We start from the raw sequence: 6,000 nt of genomic DNA, 5'->3' as shown, positions 1-6,000 counted from the left end.
GGACATCACCCCTGCTGGTTTTTCCATCTACTGGCAGGACAGAACTTCAGAGTCAGTTGAACGGAAGGGCGGAGGGGTCTGCATTATGGTTACCTCTTTCTGGGACACAGATGTTGCAATACTCTCAACGCACTGTTTACCAGACCTGAAGCTACTGACTGTAAAGGTACGGCCCATCTACTGTCAACAGGCATTTTGCTCCTCCCATCCAATTCACAATGACTAAAACAGGCTTTTCAACTGGTTTTTCGGGCAGTTCAACGCTGGAATGAGGGATCCATTACTGCCCTACAGGACTGCTTTGAGACAACAGATTGGCAGATGTTCTGTGATGCAGCTGAAGGGGACATATAAATATACTGACTCTGTCACAGCATATATCTCCAAGTCCATCGATGATGTCATACCAAGGGTAAATGTTTGCACTCTCCCCAACCGAAAGCCCTGAGTTAGAGGTAATGTCCATGCTCTGCTCAGAGCACGGTCCTCCACCTATAGTTCTGGAGACCTGGATGCTCTGAGGAGGTCCAGAAATGACCTACAGAAGGCCATCAGAGATGCCAAAAGAGACTACAAGGATAAGTTGGAGTCTAACAACCACAGCTCTGACGCCAGATACATGTGGTGTGAACTGCAACACTTCACAGACTATAAAGGGAGAAACAGAAATGCTGTCCTGCCTGCCACCTCCCTCCAAGAAGAGCTCAACTCTTATGGTCGGTTTGAGGCAACCAAAACCATTTCTTCTGGAAGGCTTGCTGAGGATGCTGTTTGTGAACTACAGCTCAGCATTCAACACTATGTTGCATGGTAAGCTTGTTCCTAAGCTCATGACCCTGGCACTTCCCTTTGCATTTGGAAGCTGGACGATCTTACGGGCAGACCCCAGGTGGTGAGGTTGGGCATACTCACCACCTCTGCACTGACCCTGAGCAACATAGCCCCCCATGGCTGCATACTGTTCTTCCCGATTCACTCATGACTACTTGGCCAAACACAGCTCCAACAATGATGAGATCGCTAACAGAGAGAAGGTAAAGAACCTGGCTGCATGGTGCCAGGACAACAACCTGTCAATGTCTGCAAGTCTAAAGCACGGTCTATGATTAGGTGTAGCCTGGCCCAGGGGCGTGAAGGTGACCAGAAAGGCTTGATACTGTCCACCCTTGCTGTCTTGCCAGGTGGTCTTTCATCGCCACAGGGATGCCCTCCCTCCAAAGCCTCTCGGGGGTGGAGTCACTGGCTTGTTGTTGTCTCTCTATTGCGCACTTGTGCAATTTGGCTGTACTCTGCTGGCAATACTCAGCCCTCATTCAGGGTGGTTGCGGTTGGTGAGTGTCCCTTTGGTTGATGCTTGGCAATGTGGGTGGATTGATTTCCTGCCTTTTGGGCCCTGTCCTGGGCCTCCCCCAGATAGGGCCACAGTGTCGCCGGACCCCCCAGTCTCAGTCCCAAGGTCTTACGCTGGTATATTATTGTGCTGGGGGAGTAGGGTCAGTTCTCCTTCTTCACTAAGTTCTCCTTCTCCTCTATAAATCCTTGTTGATATGAGGAATGCATTTTCAGAATTTTCCCAGTGTCCTCCAGTTTCGAACTTAGGAGGGCATGAAGTCTGCGGAGTACCTGGCTTGGGGGACCCGTTGCTGACCCTGTCCAGAGTCCTCCTGGTTGTGTTGCGGATCGAGATGATGCCTAACGATTTCAGCTGCCACTGTGCTGACACCTCCCCCTCCCCCGTGTTGTCCCTTTCAATGTCCATCAGGTCATGCTTCCAACCTGGACTAAGTTTAAATAGACTCTAGACTCAGCCCCCACGCATTTATGAATTATTACAATTAGAATCTCCTGGCACAGCCAGAAGAGGACTGGTCACCCCTCTGAGTCTGGGTCCTCTCTAGGTTTCTTCCTAAATTTTGGCATTCTTATGGAGTTTTTCCTAGCTTCTGAAATTTAACACTACTGTTGCTCCTTGGGATTTAAGGCCAGGTGTTTTGTAAAAGCACTTTGTGACATCTGCTGATGTAAAAAGGGCTTTATAAATAAATTTGATTGATTGACTAAATAAATGAAGAGACTTAACCTTTTTTTCCCTAAGGCAATAAGACTCCTCAACCAGCTACACTGATCTATGATCATACTAATCACACATTCAAGTTCTGGATGCTCTGATGTCTATTCATGTACATTCAATGTACATTAGAATTGTCACGGCTTCGGTGGGTGGAACAAGGAGGAGCAGGAGAATGGCGTGGTAGAAGGATATTTATTTCTATCCAGTGTAAACACGTATATATGTATCTATATACACGAAGCGTCGCACAGCTCTTTCTACATAGACAGAGACAATCACACACAAAGACAGGGGGAGCAGAGGGAACATATATACCGGGGGGAAACAGCGATGATGAGGAACAGGTGCACTAAACGGGACACAGGTGAAATGTATGATGAGACGGTGGTGTCAGAAGGCCGGTGACGTCGACCGCTGGGGCCCGCCCACTGCAGGGGGAGGTGAACCAGCAGAGGTCGCAGTTGTCACAAGAATATTCCTTTGCATAAGCATATTACATTAATATTAGATCTATAATATACAATACTTCCACCTTCTTTTCATATTCCCCATCCTACTCTTTCTAAAGTTGCTGCTAGTCTACATTGTTATGTATATTATTGCTATACTTGCTATATCTATAATATTTAATACTACTACACACATTGCTGCTAGTTTACAGTACTATCTTTAAATTGCTGCTAGTTTACATTGTTATTTATATTATTGCTATATTTTTGCATCCACTTATGTGGATGTCTGGCGCCATGTCATAAGAATTTAATTTTGCCAGATGACGCTGTATTATTCAGTGCATTTGATGAATACACTTTGAACTTGAACTAGTTTTGCCCACTATGTGCAGATTAAAAAGTAAACCATCTGAAGGCTATAAATTAGTATGTGACCTCAGTGGGATTCAAACCCACAACCTTGGTGTTGGTAGTGTGAGCAACAAGAAGACCACTGCCATCCATAGTTGTAACCACAACTGGTAACTATATAACCATACAAACCATGTGAACACAGGCAATGTCTTTTTTTAAAGCACTGGAGCACGATAGTCAGCAAGGCTGAGGAGCAAATCACCCCCTGGACAGTGTCAAAACTAGAAATTGAGATACTGTGTACCATAACAACTACCCTAATCTTTGTTGATAAAGACCAAAACTCGACACAGTGTCAGCGCAATATCATTTGCCAATTACCAACTTTCCCTGTGCCTGGACAAAGAGGGGGAAACATATCCATTTGTGCAGCTGTATCCCAAGACGGGGTGGTAGGACATAAACCCTTGGGACAAAGTTAGTTCCCACCATTTGGAGGTGATTCAGGAATGGTTTTAGGTCAATACCTGATTCTTGACCATTGACCTGGGGCCATATTCACATAACATCTTAAGGCTAAAAGTAGCTTCCAACTGGCTGATATAGGAGTAACTCTTAAAAACAAGGAGCGTGTCAGTCCAAATTTTAGGACTCCTATTTGTCTAATAGTATTACATAAAGGGATTAAGGGCTAAAACCAGCTCCTAAATCTGTGAATAGTTGTGAGTATTCAAAAGGACTCATAAGTCACTAAGACCAAGTCACAAACAATCCTAAAATGGCTGCTGCTGGGAATCCACCTCATAACCAGGAACATTTAATGATACTGAGCTTTTAACAAGGTATCGCCTTAATCGTGAGGGTATTATGATCGTAGTAGAGCTAGTCAGGGATGTTAACACATCACCAACAGAAACAACCCCGTAACATCGGAGATCAAGGTTGGCCGCAGGGAAAATGCAGCAATGCAGTGCAGACGAACTACGTATATCTCAGTCATCAGTCAGTAGAATATTACGTCAAACAATGAATGCCCATTCAGTTTCTACAGTATTGCAATGATTAATTCACTGATAGAGACCCCTCCCTATCAGCCAATCACTGTGGGCATAGAAAGTAAGCGTTTTTGTGGAACCCATCATCCATGGCAAAGGGGACAGCCCCGCTCCTTCTTTTGGCTTAAGAATTCTACATATTCCTTAGTATTATTTGGTTTTAGCAGCTTTGTGACCAAGTTTTAAGAGGAAACTCTTAGCTAGAAAATGTTACTGTTGTTTGGGAGCCCTCTTAGTGGTAATATATATTTTTTTGTGAATACCGCCCCTGGCCAATAATTTCCATTTCATGAAGGTGGAAGATCTCCTGTCATTCTCCTTCTGCCCATGGATAAACCATGTCATGACAACCCTGGTGACCATTGTCAGGTTTGGATTCACAATGCCAAAATCCTTTTCCTGCAGTACATGAAAAATGAAGATATTCGTTGTAACTTTTAAGATAGCATCATCTTCCGCTTATCCGGGGCCGGGTCGCGGGGGCAGCAGTCTAAGCAGGGATGCCCAGACTTCCCTCTCCCCAGACACTTCCTCCAGCTCTTCCGGGGGGACACCGAGGCGTTCCCAGGCCAGCCGGGAGACATAGTCCCTCCAGCGTGTCCTAGGTCTTCCCCGGGGTCTCCTCTCGGTGGGACGGAGACAGATGCCCAAGCCACCTCAGCTGACCCCTCTCGATGTGGAGGAGCAGCGGCTCTACTCTGAGCTCCTCCTGGGTGACCGAGCTTCTCACCCTATCTCTAAGGGATCGCCCAGCCACCCTGCGGAGAAAGCTCATTTTGGCCGCCTGTATCCAGGATCTTGTCCTTTCGGTCATGACCCAAAGCTCATGACCATAGGTCAGAGTAGGAACGTAGATTGACCGGTAAATCTTCACCACGACAGACCGATACATCGACCGCATTACTGCAGAAGCTGCACCGATCCGTCTGTTAATCTCCCGTTCCATCCTTCCCTCACTCGTGAACAGGACCCCTAGATACTTAAACTCCTCCACTTGAGGCAGGCACTCTCCACCAACCTGAAGTGGGCAAGCCACCCTTTTCCGACTGAGGACCATGGCCTCGGATTTGGAGGTACTGATTTTCATCCCCACCGCTTCACACTCGGCTGCAAACCGTCCAAGTGCATGCTGAAGGTTCTGGCTTGAAGGGGCCAACACGACAACATCATCCGCAAAGAGCAGAGACGAAATCGTGTGGTCCCCAAACCTGACACCCTCCGGCCCCTGGCTGCGCCTAGAAATTCTGTCCATAAAAATTACGAACAGAACCGGTGACAAAGGGCAGCCCTGCCAGAGTCCAACATGCACAGGGAACTGCGGACCAAGCTCCTGCTTCGGTCGTACAGGGACCTGACAGCCCTTAGCAAAGGACCCAGGACCCCATATTCCCGAAGCACTCTCCACAGGATGCCGCGAGGGACACAGTTGAATGCCTTCTCCAAATCCACAAAACACATGTGGACTGGTTGGGCAAACTCCCATGAACCCTCCATCACCCTGTAGAGGGTATAGAGCTGGTCCAGTGTTCCACGGCCTGGACGAAAACCACACTGTTCCTCCTGAATCCGAGGTTCTACTGCCACGCGATGTTGCACAGGCGTGTCAACCAAGACAGCCCCACAACATCCAGAGACTTGAGGTACTCAGGGCGGATCTCATCCGGTGCCTTGCCACCGAGGAGTTTCTTAACCACCTCGGTGACTTCAGCCCGGGTGATGGACGAGTCCACCTCTGAGCCCTCATCCTCTGCTTCCTCAATGGAAGACGTGACGGCGGGATTGAGGAGATCCTCGAAGTACTCCTTCCACCGCCCGACGACATCCCCAGTTGAGGTCAACAGCTGCCCACCTCTACTGTAAACAGCGTTATTAGGGCACTGTTTCCCTCTCCTGAGGCGCCGGATGGTTTGCCAGAATCTCTTCGAGGCCAGCCGATAGTCCTTCTCCATGGCCTCACCGAACTCCTCCCAGGCCCGAGTTTTTGCCTCCACAACCACCCGGGCTGCAGTCCGCTTGGCCTGTCGGTACCCGTCAGCTGCCTCTGGAGTCCCACAAGCCAACCAGGCCT

This window comes from Esox lucius, chromosome 25 (genome assembly GCF_011004845.1).
Source record: "Esox lucius isolate fEsoLuc1 chromosome 25, fEsoLuc1.pri, whole genome shotgun sequence".
In the NCBI taxonomy this organism is placed as follows: Eukaryota; Metazoa; Chordata; class Actinopteri; order Esociformes; family Esocidae; genus Esox; species Esox lucius.
The sequence above is the reverse complement of the archived record's forward strand: the minus strand, read 5'-3'. Positions refer to the sequence as shown.